The following is a 20348-nucleotide window of genomic DNA, read 5'->3' on the forward strand; positions in this document are numbered from 1 at the left end:
TTTTTTCATTTAAAGTTTATAAATCATATATATTTATTATGTCGTGAGGTATTTCCTTTTGAGAATAACTCATCTAGTTGCCACTTTTCACTCTTTTGCGCCATCAGATCTATTCTTAGATGATTGAGAATTCTTCCACTTTTAGATATCACTGTTTTAACGATCAACCAAATCTTGATTTGTGTAATTGTTCAAGATGAGAAACAACTTGCATTCCTATTTTTATTTTTTATGCTGGAATATCTAACTATATGGAATTTAGGGAAATGATAAAAAAAGAGCTCAGAGATATTTGTGTGAAGTGGCTTAATCAGGTTGAACAGAAATCCATCCTTGAAATCAAGAAAATTTATGGTATGAAATTGGATAAGCACAATTACTATCAATAGGATAGAAAGTTGAATGAGACATTAAGCAGATTTTGAATCCACTACCATAAAGAATAAACCAAGTGTGTTTATTCTCTTTATTACTCTTCTCTTTCTTCATTTTGTTTTCAGTTTCTAGGCCTAGTCAATAGCAAGAATTGGTTTTTATTACTATGCATAGGACTACAAGGGTGAAGAGAAAGTGTGCATTCCAACAAAATGCTATTTCTAAAAAAAGGAGTTATTTCAAATCAGGGTCTTTGCTGGTTTATGGTTTTGTTGTTTTTCTTGAGCAATCTCTTCACGTTTCTTGCAATGCCATGGCTTTTTAGGAATTTAGACTTGTGTTATTTGAATTGATTTTTTTTTCAGAATTTAGACTTATGCGATTTGAATTGAGCTGATTATTGTTTCAGAATGTAGCGAATTAAAAAAAAAATTAATTAATTAATTAATTAAAAATTAAAATTAAAATTAAAATGGCTTTCAATGTCAAATTGAACCGGGCATTCCACGTAATTTTTAAAAAAATTCAAAATTAAACTTTTGTTATTTAAAATGAGCTGATCTTTTTGTTCTGGATTTGTTAAGTTATGGTATGTTCTATGCTTATAACAGTTTACTTCTTTTACTTATTATATTCCATAGATTAGCAGTCACATGTACATAAAGTAAAGTGCATATATAAAATTAAACGATTGACAAAAAACAAGCCAAGACAAGAGACACAATATGTGGCGGCTAGCCAGGGACAAACCCCACAATGTGTGGGGAAACCCTTTGATCAAATCTTCTTTTATCTTCAATAATTTAGCAGAGAGAAATAGTACAATAAATCTGATTTATATCAGCAGTAGCAAACCCTAGATCAGCAGCATCAGCATTAGCGGCTTCATCATCAAAACTAGGGCAGTCGATATCTCACAAACCGACCGTCGGATCAGCTTGATTCAACCACCAAAAATGCGGCCTTCAGAGGAGATCCAGATGGACCTACAACACAGTTCTAAGGAGGAGATCTGATGGTCAATGCTGGTCAAACTTTGGATCTGCAGTTGCAACTTCAGGTTCAGCAGCTTCCTTCCACAAGTGTGAGAGAGAGACCCTTTTCTACGCAGTAGAGAAGAGACTCTTTTCTGCGCGGTAGAGAGAGAGAGATGTGATGAGCTGAGTGAGTGCAAATGAGGATAAGTCCTCTTGTATTTATACACAACTGATGATGTTTGAAAAGATGTGACTGTTGGGCTTCTGAGCCTACATGAGTTGTAGGTCGGCTTGATAATAATTCTGTAATCAGAATAAATTCATATCTCCATAAATACTTATCGGAATCGGATGATCTTTAGATCAATCCTACACCTCGCGACGAGAAGAATCTAATAAAAATATTATTAGCCATGAATAAGATGACCCACATGAATTTTGGCCCTAGTTTACAATTTAACACTCCCTCTCAACACAAATTCTCGTAAACGAAAAGATATTCCTTCTTAAACAGACAAAGAATCAAATCCATTCTTATGATACCTGCGGGTCAGCCAGTCACAGAGCCATAGGGGCAGGCTGATAGCCAGTTGTAATCTTGGACTCAATGCCAGTAGTAAATGTTGGTGGTACTCAAGCTAGGGAGAACTTCATCTGCAATATGTTTGTCAGTCGCTACTATTCCTCCATCAAATGCACTGCCCTGTACAACCTGACCCTTGCCCTGCTCTGCTCTATTCTGCATGTTCTTCTTTGTCTTGTTCTGCCCTATACTGATCTGTATTGTTCTGCTCTACTCTTGCATTGTTCTATTCTTCTCTGTTTTTGTCTAAATTATGAAGAAGAAGAAATGATCGAGGATGTATCATACTGACTCAAAGTCAGTCTCAAAGTATGTACCACTGGTCCCATACCAGTATCATCCTCCACTGACTCAAAGTTAGTCTCAAAGTGCATACCACTAGTCCCAGACCAGTCTCAACCGACCTGAAGTCAACTTCATAGTGGGTACCACTCCTACCACTGGTCCCAGACCAGTACCGTAGTCTCAGAGAGTGTACCACTGGTCCCAGACTAGTCTCAACCGACCCAAAGTTAGCGTCATAGTATGTACCACTCTCACTGGTCCCAGACTAGTACTGCACTGACACTAAGTCAGTCTCAGAGTATGTACCACTGGTCCCAGACCAGTCCCAACCAACCTGAAGTCGGCGTCATAGTATGGTACAACTCCTACCACTGGTCCCATACCAGTATCATTGATCCCAGATCAATGGAGGTCATCCTAGCGTAGGGAGTACGATAGATAAAGCAATGCATCCATCGATACTACTATGGTCCCTAACTTCATTTCCCTACTCATTGATCAGATGAGAGGTACTTCCCGTGAGTCCCAGACTGCATGGGTAGGATGCCTCGACAGGAGAACTTAATCAATCCCGTCCTCACAGGAGAACACATCAATCCTGCTACAATTGCCATGGAGAACACATCAATCCAGGCCTCACAGGAGAACACATCAATCCTGCTACAATCGCCATGGAGAACACATCAATCCAGGCGTCACAGGAGAACACATCAATCCTGATACATAGTTACCACAAGGTGTACATGTATACCACCAGGGGATAGTGAATCATCCTGTGGTCATATGTTGCTCCAAGAAGTACCCTGCACCCACTCGAAGCTCCTAGAGCTCAATGCATCATACAGGACCCTCATCAGAGGGTCTTTGAACAACTCCAAGTTGTTCTCGAAAAGTCAAGAATTTTACTTTCCCAAGGGGCTTTGTCAGAATGTCAATGACCTGTTCATCTGTACCGATATGTTGGAGCCTTATAGCTCCCTGTTGAACCATATCTCGAATATAGTGGTACCTGATATCGATATGCTTGGAGCGATCATGAAATACGATATTCTCTGACAAACAAATCCCACTCTGGTTGTCACATAGGATCATGGTGGTATGCAATGTAAATCCAAACATCTCACTAAAGAGCTTTCTCAACTAGACTGCCTCACAAGAGGCCATGCTAGCAGCAATATACTCTACTTCGGCGGTGCTCAAGGCCACTGAATTTTTCTTCCTGCTCATCCAAGATATCGTAGCAGACCCCAAGGAAAAACAACACCCAAAAGTGCTCTTACGGTCCTCCACATTTCCTACCCAATCATCATCTGTATATCTAAGTAGTCTCACATCTCCGACAATGTATCTTAACCCATAAGTGATTGTGCCTCGAAGATATCTTAACAGATTCTTGGCACCAATCCAATGTATGTGGTGGGGTTCAACCATATGTTGACTCAACGTGTTGACTGCGAAGCATATATCTGGACGAGAGTTCACTAAGAACAATTTTTCTCCAACGAGTTGCCAATACTCGGTAGCATTTTGTAAAACAAGGCCAACACTACCACTTAACTTCTTGAAGTCAAGCTCCATCGGGTAGTTACAGGCTTGTAGTCCACCATACCGAATCTTTCCAATATTTTCACCAAATATTTTCCTTGAGATAGAAAAATTTCCCCTGGCTTCTGCCACACTTCAAGTCCTAGGAAATAGTGCATCGGTCCTAGGTCCTTCATTTCAAATTCAGAAGCCAACTCCCTCTTACGTTTTTGAATGAGAGGGTCTACACCTATTAGAAAGAGGTCATCCACATACAGCACCAGTATGAGAGGTTTTTCATTTTCAAACTTAAAGTAAAGGTTAGGATTGGCTTCACTCCTAGTGAATCCCAACTTCATCAAGTAGCTATCGATCCTCTCATACCATGCTCGGGGTTCTTGCTTCAGCCCATAGAGAGCCTTCTTCAACCTGCATACATGAGATTTTCAATCATAAATCTCAAATCCTTCAAGTTGCTCCATGTAGACCTCTTCTTTGATCGAACCATGCAAGAATGCAGTCTTGACATCCATCTGATGTAGATTCCATCCTTGTGAAGCCACAAGGGCTATGATCGAGTGGATGGTCGCATATCTGGCAACAGGTGCAAATATCTCATCATAGTCTATACCTTCCTTCTGGGAGAAACCATGAGCAACAAAACGAGCCTTATACTTTTCGTACTTCCATCTGTTGCATGCTTTATCTTGTAAAGCCATTTTGAAGTGACAATTGTCTTGTCATGGGATCTAGGAACTACTTCCCAGACATCATTCTTCATAATAGACTCATATTCTTCAGTCATATCATCCTTCCATACTTGATGCTTGATAGCTGTCGACCAGATAAATCGTTCTTGCGGACAAGACCGATCTCCCTAGTATCAATTGATATCTAACGATAAGCAAGACACGCAAATTCTCTTTCTCTAAATATTGCGATTTATAAATAAAAACCAAGAGGTGTTTGAGACCCTACCTTAAGTCCAACGCTAGTTTGTGGCAGCCAAGCTTCAACCATCCAAACAAGTTTCCTTTAAAGAACCTGCAAACACAAACAAGAACACATCAAATAACACCTGCATAGCCAATATAATAAACCATATTTATCATGATGATCAAGGAATTCATGAAATAAACCATATAAGACAGCTTATTGAGAGAAATGAACTTGATTGTATTAACTTTAAACAAAGAAGAACTTTACAACCTTGGTGCCTTGATGTTGTACAAGCTCTTCCCAGGGTCCAAGCAAGAATCTCCTCTACTTTGACAAGCTTCACACCCTTCCCAATGAGATCAAAAGCTATGTAATCTCTCCTCTCAAGCTCAATTAGGAAGTCTAAATTCCAACAGCATTTACCCTCAAAAATATTCAACTTTCAACCTCCCTATCAACCAGCCCAATGCCTCATTTTATAGTGCAGAGGAAGAAAGTTACCAGGTCCACCTTCAAAGGGATAGAGTCCTCCTTCAAAGGGATAAGCTCCTCACATCAAGGGGTTAGCTCCCTTAGCTATGGGATGCATGAACCTCAAAGGAGCGAACTTGCCACCTCAAGATTCCCTCTAGAAGCTTCCAGAAATAACCCAAAGAGAGTTTTTAAGAATGTACTTGCGCCTTTTTTACTTTTACAGGGGTTCGCGCCCTTTACTTTAGAGACAGAGCGAGCAGGTCCGCAGGGGACATGACCAGGGGGTGCGGGACCGCAGGAAATGATAAGAGAAAGTGCGGAACCAGAGTTTTAGAGATTTTTAAGGACTTTCTCTCATTTTTCAAGGTTTGACATGAAGAGCTGAGGTTTAAGACTTGCAAAGGAGGACAGTATGAGTGGTGATAGACTCACACTGACTGTAGAATGTCATGGTGACAATATTTTGTGTAACAGATTGCCCCCTAAAGTGCGATGTAATAGATAGTATTTGTCATCTAAGAAAAGTGAAGTACTTTATCATTTCGAGGATCATCTTGTGGAGAGACCGATTGGAACCTGTAAAAACATACAACACAAAATATATATATGCAATCATATCATCGTTGAGGTAGGAATTCCCATACTCAAATCAAAACTGACTAGAAAACTAACTAAACTGCCTGATATAGGAATGATTTTGTAATACATCACAAGTATAGACATATGTAGACACAGTATGGGCGCAGTCATCTGTTTATGAATAGTCCACTATATAATGAATAAAAAAATTCCTCACAACCTGGATGGTGGAAACTAGATCCGGGGTCTTGATTTCTACTTCCTGAAATAGTACGATTCTATCCATGTGAATGAATGTGTCGAAGTCGAACATGGTAGAAACCACTTGATTACCAGTCAATGATGTAAACTGTTAACAAGTGTGAGAGAAACCACCAATAATGTCAATGGCTCTCAAAGTATTCAGTACAATCCATGAAATGTGAATAGATGTGTTGATGTCGAACATGTCACGAAATCCTTTGATCAAAGGTCAATGATGCAACCTGTCGTCGAAGGCGAGAAACCTACCATTGAGGCATGCAGATTCCAAGGTAATGACGGTTTCTAGATCATCTTTCTAGATAATGAGCTGAAGTCGATAGAAAGCGATTCATCGTAGGCAAGCCCACAACACAAAATCATAGATCAAGTTTGAATAAATATGTTTGCAAGGACTGACTCAGGGATGATCAAGATGGATGACAGATATTTTGCAGATGAATGGTTTATTTGCACTGACCTCTTGAACACATAACGACATTGCAGATGGTTTGGTGACAATTGACCCAAAGCTCATACCCAGAAACCGGCTGAAGACTTTCAAAATGGTTTCATTAACTATTAGGCAAAGGATTTCCCAACCCAGGTGAACAAAAAGTGCCGTGTTCAAGAGTGGTTAAATGTTTTTCTGAGACACAAAGTATAACAAACAGGTTCATTTTTCTCTCTTTTCCCCCACCATTTCTGGCAAGTACCTCTTTATTTCTGACAAGCTTGAGGAGGATAACATTTGTTTGATTATAAGCTTATCCTTCGGATGAGTCCAACTTAGTTTAAATTCGAACCCTAAGAAGGAGTGGTTTGTTCCTATTTGTAATTGAACAGGTCCTTTACTGTTAAATTTTAATGAGTCCAGTATAGGAGAAACTCGGCGTTTTTCAATTTTAAGGAGTCGGAAAAAAAAACTTAAGAAAACTCCATAGTTGTCCTTTTTCGTAAATTTGTGTCTCCCAAGCCCGAAAAAGTATAAAATAATACTTGAGAGAACCGCTTGACCATTACGATCAAGAAGTACTTCTCATAATTAGTGTCTCTGATCCGAAAAAGTAAAAAAACGATCAACGACATGTCGTTTTATAACCAATATTAAATTTGAAACAACAAAAATCCAGCAATCTTTTCATTTTTTTACGGTCAGGAAAGAGCTATAAGTGGATTGTCCTTTTAATTCCATTTTAACGAGCTTAAAAAGAAAAACTCGGCAATCTTTTCATATTTTAGGAGCCAGAAAAGAGCTTAAAGATGACTCTAATGTTTTTTGTTGAAAATGATCAATTTTGCCTAAAAAATCCGATATTCTGCACAAAAACTCAAACATTACTCATACATGTTTAAAATAAATAAAAATGCATCAAAAATTTACCTCTTTAAAGTGAAAAATAAACAAATTAAAAATTCATTTATTCAAAAAAGCTTATAAAAAGGGCTTTTGTAAATTCATTTTTACCGTTTGACTTTAGAGTGAGAAAAGAGAGCTTTTGGGTAAGAAACTTCCCATGAAGATTGCAGAAAATCCGTCCGTTGGAATCGAAAACCGTCACCTCCAGGTAATCCACATCACTTTAATCTTCCATTTCAACCATTTGAATTTTGTTTTTAGGTTTCTATTTTGATTTTTAGGAAGAATTTAATTTAAAAGACTGCTCGCGGGGTCCACAGGCGCAGCATGCGAAACCTGCGGACCCCAACTTTTTTCAATAGAGGAAAAAGCCAGGGGCCCGCACCTGTTTTTTGGGCAGAGTGCGAACCTACGCACTGTCTCTAACCGGAGAGTGTGGTCCCCATGACATAGGTTTTTCAATTTCAAATTCTTCAATTTCATCCCAAAAAATTTGATTTAAAATATTTTAATCCGCCTTTCTTTCAATGTAGGATATATACCATGCTTAGTTGGCGGGAACCGGAGCACGAAGATGTGGACCTTGCCGCAATTAATCATCAACCTTCAATAGATGAATTGAAGGCATGCGGGTTATTTAAATTCTAGGCCATACCTGGCATGATGGCCCAGGTAGACTTTTTGCAGTGGCTGGTGGACAGATGGAATATATAGGACCAGTGTTTCATTATTGGTGGCCACCAACTTGAAATGGAGCCAGAGGACATTTACTTCTTCACTGGTTTGCCTAAGGGAGGTGAACATTTGACTCTATTCGAGACTAGGCCAGGTGGCCAGTCTGTCGATAGTCTCCGGCTAGAGTTTTGTAACGACCAAACCAAGGACAAAGGGATTGATATCAAAAACATCTCTCGTCCTAATCTCAAAGTGATTGCATTTACTGTCACCAGACTATGTGGAAGTGCAGCACTACATATGGCCATCGGATCCTAAATGCGGATGGCAATAGACTGTTATCGAGGCACCGTCTTCAACTGGTGCGAAGCTGTGTTGGCTAATGTAAAAGGCCAACTGACTAGAGCAAAGAACGGACGACTGAAGAACTTTGGATATGGTTTTTTAGTTGTGAGCTTTGGTCTAGATAGGGTCCCAATGTTGGTCCCACAGCATCTTTCTGTTGGAGCTAGACTTCCCCGAGAGCCCAAACTGATGCGTTGGGTTGCATTTATGGCCCGTCATCCTGAGGAGGGTTCAGAGGTTGTCCGATTTCCTCCTGATTCTTTTCATTGGTTAGAGAACCAAATTTTCGTGATTCAGGATTTTCCTTATGCTGGGATGGATTATCGTGGTGACCCAAACATGGCTCTTCCACCAGGAGAGCAAAGGGATGACTCAAGTAAAATCATTCTCAACATTTTCTAATTTATTTTTTTTTTGTTTTTAAATCGTCCAAAACTGATAGTAAAAAGTTTCAAATGCAGATGTGGGTCCATGGCGACCAGCCACTCTCCGGCCCTATGAGAGGAAAGATCCAGCTGCAGCAGTACCAGCCCCACGGGACGAATCTACAGAGACCCTGACCGAATTGGAAAATCATCTAGAGCGTTTGACGGCAGATATTCCAGAGACTGGCATAGATGACATTCCTCTTAGGCTACAGTGCTATGTGATTGGGACCCCAGGACCTTTCAGGAGGTTCCTATTTAGGGTGGCCCAAGCAGTGGTTTCTTATCATGATCATCACCAGTGATAGGATGATCGCCTTTTGTAGACTCATATGACATTTTTGCTTTTTTGTACTATCATTTTTGCCGATCATAAGGTGTTTTTCAACCTATGATCGAAGACGATATATATTTGACACACTTCTATGCTATACTATATCACTATTACTGGCTATCTTGTAAAACATGTTATGGAATTTTTTAAATTTACTATTTGTTAGGATATTCCGACACATAGGAAATAGTTAAGTACAACTTGATCTAGTATAGAGTTAGGTAAAGTGTGTTTCTTTACTATGTACATTTTGTAACTTACAATCCGACGGTCACGATATGTAGTGATCCGAAGGTTCATTCTCTCCTCGGTATTACCGACACTTGATCCGTGGCTTAACACCTGATTGGTCCATGATCCCTATTTAAAGAGCATGGAGGATCATTTGTAGGGTAATCTGTCTATGAGAGAAGCATATGTAAATTTTCATTCTTTTATTAATAAATTGCCTGAAGTGGCCACATTGGCTCAAGCCCTGGAATGTTTCCCTCTTTAAGGGTTTTAACCACATCAAAAGTACTGGTGTATTGATCTGCGATCTATTTGTGAGCAGTGTCCTTTGGTGTTTTGTCTGAGGAACTTACCCTGTAAATTCCTACATGGTATCAGAGCTATTTGAGTGCCGCATCCGTTGGTGATCCAAATCTGAAGCCGGTAGAACTGCATCCGAAAACCGTTTCCTAGATCTACTGTTTCTGACTGCTTTAGGGCCGAGAGGACTGCTCTGTTGTGTTGGGAGCATCTGTTCCAGTGAGGAACCCCTTTCGTTTCACGCGAAAAGGTTTCCGGTAGCCCTAGCTGCGTCATTTTTAAGATCTGGAGGTATATAATGTTTATTTGCAGTTTACAGTTATTTTCTCTCTGTTTATTTCAGTTTTCGGTTTATTTAGCCTTTTTTATTACCGGATCTATACCTTTCATTTCTATGTATGCTCTTTGCCCTACGACTCTGTGTGATCTGGGCAAATCAGAAACAGAAGGGAGGGATTTTTTTCATGCGTATGCTCTTTTTCGCTGCGCCTTAGTGTGATCTCAGAAATCAGAAACATTGAGGAAAATATTTAGTTTTCGGCTAAAGCTAACTTTGAGCCGCAAGGTTCGTTTTTGAAAATATTTAGTTTCCCAGTAAAGCTAACTTCGAGCCGCAAGGTTCATTTTTTTTTGTATGTCCGTGTTGTGTTTTGTGTTTTTTGTTTTGTGGGGAAAAAGAGCTTTCTCAAAGCAAGCACGCAATCCAAAGCATCAACCCCCCTCTCTCTCTCAAACTTTTTGTATAGTTCACTTGATGCAAAGCTAATTTATGAGAGTAGAGGTCTTGGGTTCAAGTCTCCATTTTGTGGGGGCAGATTTTTCATTTCCGCACATTACAGCACTTCGTCGGCGACTTCATCAAATTTTCTTTAAAAAGCCATAACTTCTTCATCCGGAAGCCGTTTTTAGAACTTTTTTTTTTGAAACAGCCTAATTTTTCAAGATCTTTCCATTGAAACACTTAGTCTCAGCATCTATAGCTTTAGTTTTTTTTCAAAATGGAAAGCCCATGCCAAGTTATTCTTGACAGCACCAACTACTTCCAATGGTGGTCCTACATTGTGGATTTACTTAGAAGTAAAGGTCTTTACAGAATAGCCACAGGCCAAGAGACCAAACCGAAAGATGAAGACAAGGCAGCTAAATGCGAAAATAGGCAAGACCAAGCACGTGGGTTGATAGGGATGTCTATTTCTCTAGATCTTAGATTCCATATTGCAGAACTTGATACTCTTGATGAAGCAATGAAACAAATTACTAAAGTCTTTGGAATTAAAAATGAACTTAAAGCCCATCAACTTGAAAATGAATTGCTTACCTTGGACCCCAATAATTTTTCTTGCATTGAAGATTTTTTGTCCAAGTTCAAGACCCTTAGACTTCTCTTGGAAGGTGTTAAGGTTAAGAAAGAAGATAGTAACCTTATCTACTCCATTCTTACTAAGTTGGGACCAGCCTATTCTGTGTTTGTTTCCACCTTCCATTCTACAAGAGAAGCCTTCATTTCTCAAGGACAAACCTACAAGTCCCCTTCCTTTGATTCCTTTTGTGAATCTTTAATAAGAGAACAAGAAAAACTCTTACACCTTGGTCTTCTTCATCTTGGAAACTCTTCTAAGAAAGCGTTAGCCGCCCAACAGCAACCAAATTCAAAGAATCCTAAGAAGTCGTATCCTAAAAGGAATGGTCCTAAACCAAACAAGGGTCCTAAGCAATTTCAGCCTCAAAATGAAAAATCATTTCAACAAAATGATAAGACAAATAAAAACAAAGGGAAGAAGACTGATAGACATTGCAACTTTTGTAATCGAGATGACCACTTAGAATCCAAATGCTTTAAGAAGATGGAAGCCTTGGAAGCAGCAATGAAGAAGCATAACATCCATTTGGAGCAATCTTCAACTTCAACTTCATCTTCAGGAATGGCACTTTTTGCATGTGGTTGTCAAGCATCTCGGTCTGGCTATGCACTAAATGTATCTTCTTCTTCTCATTCTCATGAGTGGCTCATTGATTCTGGAGCTTCTTATCACATGGCCAAAAACAAAGCCATGTTTTCTTCTTTAAATGATTGTAACACCAAAAATATATATGTTGGTGATGATAGATCTCTTAGTGTTGTAGGGACTCTAGACAATGGTCAGTTTAATGATGTATTATGTGTTCCAACCTTATCCTGCAACCTTCTATCTGTATATCAGATAACCCATTCAGGTGAAGGTAAAATCGTTGAATTTTCACCTCACGATGTTGTAATTAAGGACCTAAGAGATCCTAGACAGATTTTAGCTACTGGCATTGGTGATGATTCTACAAGGTTGTATAAGTTTCACAACTTTGGGTCATCAAATCTTCCCTCAGTATTTGTTGCTCATAATGATGAAGTGAGCAAAATTTGGCATGAGCGATTTGGTCACTTAAACTATCGCTCTCTTCAGAATCTATGTAAAGAAAATATGGTGACAGGTCTTCCAATGGTATCTTGCAGAGATGGTGTTTGTTCCGGATGTGTACTCGGAAAACATCATCGGGACAGTTTTGAAAAACGTGCCTCTTGGCACGCCTCATCCCCTTTACAGCTCGTGCATAGTGATTTATGTGGTCCACTTCCAGTTGCTTCATTCTCTGGCTACAAGTATTTCTTAACTTTCATTGATGATTTCTCCAGACACACTTGGGTATACTTCTTAAAACTCAAGAGTGAAGTATTTAACATGTTCTTGACCTTTAAGGCCTTTGTTGAAAAATAATCTGGACATCAAATTCTTAAGCTAAGATCTGATAATGGCGGAGAATATGTTAAAAACACATTCATCAACTTTTGCACTGAGAATGGAATTCAAATGCAACATACTGTTCCATATACTCCACAACGAAATGGTGTAGCTGAAAGGAAGAATCACACCTTAAAGGAAATGGCTAATTGTATGCTTCAATCTAAAGGACTTAGTCTTAATTATTGGGCAGAAGCAATTAACTGTGCAAATTACATAATAAATCGCACTCCTACTAAGGTTTTAAAGAATATCACTCCAGAAGAAGCATGGAGCTCAATCAAACCAGATGTAAGTCACTTTCGTGTTTTTGGAAGTGAAGCATGGGCCCATATTCCAGATGAGAAATATAAAGTTTTAGAACCTAAGAGTGAAAAATGTATTTTCGTTGGTGTTGAAGGCCCGAAAATCGGGTCGACAACAAGGGGGATACCCACCCGGTCCGGAACTTGGTTGGCAGCTCCTTGTCCGTTTGGTATAGCGGGTCCGACTGGGGATAATGGGACCAGTTTCCCAATCTAAGGGGTGTGTGTGTGTGTGTAGAGTTGGATGATGCTGATCTAGGAGTATTTAAAGCTAATTTAATTCAAACTTCTAAACTAACTCTATGCTATTGTTATCTAAGGAGAAACAACACATCTAATCTACGCTAACCCGGGGTGTATTTCTTCTATTATGCGATCTAAAGAGATTTCAAACAATAACTGGTAATAAAGATCATTCAGCTATCATAAGAATAGAAATCAATAAAGATAAACCACTTTGCATAAAAAGTTAAGCAAAACAGTTGTGAACAGCATATCGCATAGTAAGTTATTCATATATCAAGCACAAATAAATGACTCCACCATACAGAAGTGCCAAATGGTAACCCACACATTCATGCATTAACATATAAACAACTTGAAAACTGCATGTTACTTTAAGAATATAAGCAGAAATGGTCAAGAGATAAAAGTACCATTTATGACTGGTTCCACTCATAAGCTTCAAGCAACAACGATTTATCTCTACTTGTTCTAATATCTACTAAGAGTACAAAAGTGCAACATCAGTAGCAGACATTAAAATGCAAACATTGATAAATCTCGATCCATCCATTCATCAAAAACCCCCTCCGAGGGTGCAAAAGTGCATGTTTTGAGGACAAGTTTTTTGACAAATTTTCGGACCCTTCTCCAAATGACTGAGAAGGGTTTAAATACTGCTAAGCTAATTAATTTTAATTACATAAATTTAGGACACGGTTTCAAATGACCGCCCTTCTACTAAAGCAAATTTATTTCTAAAAATTGAATCTAATTTCTAACCGTTTTTGTATTTGCTCCTTAGTGCTGTAAGCAATGCAACATTCGCTTGGGGAGAGTCGGCTGGTTGTCTTTCCTTTTCGTTTGAGTTACGAAAATAGAAATAACAAGAGCTGGCACCGCTTTCTGGCAGACTTTAGAAGATATTTTCGAAAATCTTCCTCTGGCTTGGTGTATTCACTGTGTGTATTCTTGGTAATAACCCAAATTTCTCTCAAACTGATTTTGCTTTTGCTATTTTGGTTTCTGGCCTTGCGAATGACTGAATAAGTTAGGGATTTTGCTCTCTGAACAATTCTCTGTATTGAAAACTGCTTCCATTCTTTGTTCCAGGCCTTTCTGGTGCGTCTTCCCTCTTTAGCGTTTTTCTTTTTGCTTTACCCGGTCTATGCTTCAGGATCTTTTGTAAACATGCTGCTTTGGTGCACCTTTGACTCTGGCCGTTGGATGGTCTATTGACGTCAGCGTCTGTTGAGTGATACTCTGGAATCCGTGGTCCTGTTGCACGCGGCATCCGTTTGCGAAGGCATCTCTTCTCTGAGTATTGACGCTTTCCCCTTTTCCTTAGATGTTTCCTGCACATTGCTTTATATTAGTTGCTGTCTTACAATTTACGCAAAGGAAAAGAGTAATGACGAAGAGATTGACATGAAAGCTTTAAGCTCTAATGAATGCATAATCATGACACTCATAATGAATTGACTCTTCGAAAAACACAACACAATCCTTCTTGGATACTTTGGCGTACAATCATTAATTTCTTTTAAGGGGCGCGCCCGATTTTGATATACAGACAGCTTTCCTTGAATACTGTGTCGAGGAAAATTTGCGATGAGTGATTTTGGCGACTCGCATCGCATTATTGAGGATTGCGTCGTCAAGATATGTCATCGCAGGAATTGATGGTCGCATTCATTGCAAATCGCAATATCGCAGATCGCAATATCGCAGATCGCGATATCGCAGATCGTGAATAGTCATCCGATCATTGTGTGCTGCTTATGCGATGCTGCGATATGCGACGTCGCATATCGGCCGTCGACGATTCCTTAAGTTTTCCATTTAAGAGCGCTTCACAAAATTTGCGATGCGATGAATTTCGTGTCGTTTCTTCGCAGCTTATTGTGCGCATAGGAAAACGTTTCACTCTCTTCTTGCGATGCGATATAGCTTTGGGGAGTTTAAAATACAAAAATTTTGATAAAATGTTATTTGGATTTTTTATTAAGGGTCCCCATTTGCTTGGTGTTATTGCTAATACCAAACAAAGAGGGGGGTTGTTGGTGACCACAACAATGGCGATTCACTGTGAAGAACCAGTTATCTCTGCTTCTCTATTGAAATTTAACTTCTGAAGCAGAAAAATTTTCATAAGTCTAAATTTTGTTATGGACAGATAGAGTACATTATGCCTTATCCTATAAATGATATTTTGTTTCAACCTTTTTCTATTCCAATTGTTTGCTTCCTCGGGCTTTGTCTTTGTATTCACACCAGACATTACTTGGTATTTTAAAGATAAAATAAGGTCTTCTCTACGTGCTGGCTTTTTAAGATATGCTCATTTGTCGTAGGTAGAGCCTCTGCTGCCCGCAAGCGTCCATAGCCTCGACAGGGTTACCTGTTACCCAGCAATGATCCTTTATCCTGCTTAAGGCTATTTACAACTTTTCAGAGGAAAACCCTTTTTTGACACTTTTTCCTTTTTTATTCTCTAAAGAACAATGTCTTGGTTTGGTGGCCAAATTATGACACAGTCATTCACTTGATTTACACTTTTGCTGAACAAGCTGGCTCGTGATGAGACCCCTTGTCTTTTGATTGCAACAATCTTGAGTCGTTGCCATGTTTTGGTAGACAGTTTTGGCAAAGTCAGCAAGTTATAATATCTGTGATCATGATAAGTCGGCTCGTGATGAGACCTCTTATTCTTTGAGATATAGTGTTTTCTCGGATTGTTCCTCTGAATGCTGCGATTTCCTTTAGCAGGGAGGAAGTCATTGTTTTTCCTTAAGAAAGCTCTGGATGACAATAACAGAGTTTGAAAACAGCAGCTTTTATAGAGAATATTTATTTTATTATTGATACCTTTCATTGTGCTGATATAAAACAATTTTTTACCAAAGGTTGCTTTCATCAAATTTTTAAAGTTGAAACTAGTATCATGTCTAGGCTAAAGTTAACTCTATTTGTCAATAATAAAAATTAGACTTATGAAAATTTTTACTACTTGTACAAGCGAAATCAAAATCTGATATAGAATTGGTGTGCTCTTCATGAAACCTTTTTAGTGACCATTTACAACTGGTTTTATTTATAAGAAAGAGAAAAACAAATAAAAACTAAAACTATCCTACAAAAATAGAAGAATGATCTTCTATGGAAAATACATTTTAAGGATCTGTCCATTAACAGGCAAAGAATCTTTTCTACCTGCTAAATCCTGCAACACAAACGTTGATGGGCCTATGACTTCTACAATTTGAAAAGGACCAAGCCACATTTTCTGAAATTTCGTATGTTTGCCCTTTTCTTCATGAGCCTTATCCCATTTCAAAACTAAATCTCCCATCTGAAAATTCTTTTTGGTCATTATGCTTGAGTCAAAAGAGGATTTTATTAGCGCTTGGTGATGAGCATGGGTTTTCTTAGCTTGTTCTCGTCGTTCTTCTAATTTGATTATTTCCATTTGTCTCAATTGTAAGGAGGAAGTAGATACTTCATCGATGTATTGTACTAAAGACAAAGAGGGAATGACTAAGTGAGTTGGAAGAACCACTTCTTTCCCATAAACTAAATTAAAGGGAGAAGTGCCGATTGAAGCTTTCTTCGTAATTCTATCTGCCCATAAAGCATTTACCAACACTTTGTGCCAATTCTTTTGGTTTTGGTCGACTATTCTTTTAATAATCCTGATCAGGTTCTTGTTTGTTGATTCAGCCAATCCATTACCTTGCGGATAGTAGTTGGCAGAATATTTCAGTTTGAACCCTCTTTTAAGTGCAAACTCAGTCATTGCATTTCCAGAAAAGTATGAGGCATTATAAAACATTAAGGCCGTTGGCAATCCAAACCTAGTGATTATAAATTGATCTATGAATTCAATAATTTTTTCAGAATTAGCTGTCTTTAGAGGAACCGCTTCTACCCATTTAGTAAAATAATCTGTTGCCGTGAGGATGTACCTATGTTGCTTAGAAGAGTGAGGAACGATCTCACCTATTATGTCCAAGCCCCACTGACTGAATGGTTGCTCGATGTTTACCGGCTGTAGTGGCATGGACGATTTCTTTTGTTTCCCTGCAGCAATCTGGCAGACTTGGCATTTCCTCACGTAACTGTGTGAGTCTTTGAACAGCGTGGGCCAATAATATCCTGCACATAAGATTTTATGTGCAGTAGCATCTCCAGCATAGTGTCCGCCCGCTGGTCCATCGTGGAGTTCCTGCAAAACCTTTTCGGCTTCAGTTTTCTCAAGACACCTAAGAAGCACAGAATCGTAATTCCTTTTAAACAGAACATCATTTATGAGCTGGTATTGTTTAGCTTTCAATCTCAGAGCTCTTTTCTTGGTGTGGGCCAGGTGTGATGGAGCATATCCGTTCTTAAGAAAATAAATGGTGTCAGCATATAATGATCCTGCATCATTTAGGCTTACCTCATACGTATGTACCTCTTCAGATGAATTCTCAGGAATTTGCGATGCTCCAGCCAATATTTTGCAGAAGCCTTGACCTCTTACAATGTTTGCTGGTTTGATCTCAAGATCATATTCTTGTAAAGCAGTGATCCAATTTGCTCTTTTTTCGCCCACCTCCTTCTATATTAGAAGGTTTCTTACCGCTGGAAACGGTACTATGACTTTAGTATGAGCTTTAAGTAAGAAAGGTCTGAAGTATTTGATCACTTTGAAAACAGCATATGCCTATTTTTCTACGTCTGAATAGTTGAGTTCAACACCTTGTAAATTCGAGCTAAAGAATGCGATTGGAGCTTCCGCTTTCTCTTGATTTGCTTGAGTTAGAATCGCGGCATAAGATTTCTCTGAGGCAAATGTATATAAGATAAAAGATTCTAAAAAATTCGGGGTTACTAAAGATGGAGCGTTAATGATAGCTTGTTTGATCAAGTTGAATGCTTCATGCTCATCTTGACCCCATTTAAAATTTGAATTCTTTTTTATCATGTTTTGCAAAGGAGAAACAATACGTGAAAAATCTGGGACAAATCTCTTTACAAAATTGATTTGACCAAGGAAAGATTGCATGTCTTTTTTGTTATGAGGCATGGATATTTCAGAAATTTCTTTGATTCTGTCAGGTTCAATGTGAATACCAGATTTTGACACTATGAATCCTAGAAGTTTTCCTTCACTTAATGCGAAAAAAGATTTCTTTGGGTTAAGTGAAATCCCATACCTTAAACATCGTTGAAAGATTTGTTTCAAGTCTTTGAGATGGTCGCTTCGCTTCTTGGAGTACACTCTTATATCATCCAGATAAATCACTACGGATTTATTGACTAAACCTTTGAATGCGATGTCCATGGCTCTCTGAAATGTAGTGTCGGCATTGATCAAACCAAATGGCATCTTCCGATATGCGTATGTGCCCCATTTAGTTCGGAATGTGGTTTTTAACTGATCATTGGGATGTACCAGCACTTGATTGTACCCTGAAAATCCATCCAGAAAAGACATTAATTCTGAGCTTGCTACTGCCTGTAATATCTGTTCCATAGGTGGGAGGGGAAAATTGTCTTTCTGACAGGCTTTGTTCAGATTCCGGAAATCGATACAGATTCAAATATCTCCGTTTTTCTTTCTAACGAGCACCATATTGGAAACCCATTTGGAATGTCTGACGGGGAAAATTATTCTGGCTCTCAATAAGTTATTTAGCTCAGTCTTTATCTGATTTTCTAAATTGGGGTGGATTTTTCTGAGTTTCTGTTGGACAGGTTTTTCATTGTCAATCATAGGGATAGTATGTTGAATGATAGAAGTGTCGTATGTCTTCAGCTCATCGTAATTCCAGGCAAAAACGTTTTTGTATTGTCTCAAAAGACGGATATATGCTAATTTTTCTTCAGGGGCTAGACCGTGGCCTAGATTAACGTTTTGTGGTTTCTCATCGGTTCCTAGGTTTACTAATTCGTAGTTCAGAGTCGAACTGTAGAGTTTAGAATTGGTAGACCTTTTAAACCGACTTTTCAAATCATACAAGTCTTCTAACTTGACCACCGATTTAGGTATAGCATTATCAGTGCTATTTTGTTGTATTTGGTGATCATGACGGTCTTCATCAATTATTTGATTGGAGTAGGATCCTTCAGAAGTGAGGAAATTTACAATGTCAAGATCGTCATTGAATACTCTCCAATTTGTGATGTTGTCAGGGATGGATGGTCTAAAGATTAATTCTATTGAGAATCTATCTGGACTAAAATCTTCGGAGGGAATAAGTCTAGAGGCTACGTTAGCTAACAGGTCTGCGCTCGCATTTTGGAGTCTTGGGATTGACGAAATATTGAATGCTATGAAATGTGTAGTCAGATCTTGTACTAAAAATTGATAGTGCTTCAAATGACCTGATAGGCAATGTATGGTGTTACGTACCTGTTTGATGACAATCTCAGAGTCTCCAAAGACTTGAAGGTACTTAACGTTCAACCCGATTGCTTTGTATAGGCCTTGCACCAAGGCCTCGTATTCCGCTGTATTGTTTGTACAATCGAATTCAAGTCTGCACGTAAGCATGGTCTTATTTCCATCTGGGCTAATCAGAACGCATCCTACTCCTGCTCCCTCGTTAGATTTGGAGCCATCAAAATATAATTTCCAAAACAAAGATGTATTTACAGGGTTATCTAAAAAATTAACACATTTTGAATTATCAGTTTGGGAAAAAATTTCGACTTGGGACAAAACTAAATTTTCTAAGTAAGGTGAGGTATGAGCATTGAAATTGCCAAGGAAAGAATCTACCGAGTAATTGCCTATGATACTGTTGTTGTATGCTATTGCTTCATTTTCTCCCTCCAATTCAGTCACTATGTACTTCTAGTGTAACTCTCGTTCAACCTTTATTTGATTCGGTTTACCATTGTAGGGTAACCACATGTGCGACCAGTCGGTTGAGAAATATCCGTGGAGTTTTTCGGACCAATCCCTGCTAATAATCAAGCCATAGAATTCAGGGATATCAGCTACTAGAATGTCAATAACCTGACATACCTTCGGGTTAGATGACAATCTTATGGTCACTTGATTAAGTTCACCAATCACTTCGACTTGAGATCGATCAAGTTGAACTATGCGCACTGCAGATTTTTGTGGTTGAACATTCAATTTGGCACATATTGATCTGGGTAAAATATTCGTTGAAGCACCAGAATCAACCAAACAATTGTGTACATTTTTATTGAAAATCTCATAAGTGAGAGGAAAAGGGGGAGTATGAGACCTTGATCTTCCTCCAATCAAGGCGATGTCATTTGGGTCAACTTTATTGATCGTGTCGGTTGGAGGTCTTCCCATGTTGTGGGAAGCTACAGCTGTAGGCAAAGATGTAGTAGGCACAGCATGCAATTCTTTCATCATTATTTTCTGTTGATGTTTCA

This window comes from Pinus tabuliformis, chromosome 3_2, assembly GCF_031772625.1.
Source record: "Pinus tabuliformis cultivar Carrire ecotype Pingquan chromosome 3_2, CPIR1, whole genome shotgun sequence".
NCBI classification, from domain to species: Eukaryota; Viridiplantae; Streptophyta; class Pinopsida; order Pinales; family Pinaceae; genus Pinus; species Pinus tabuliformis.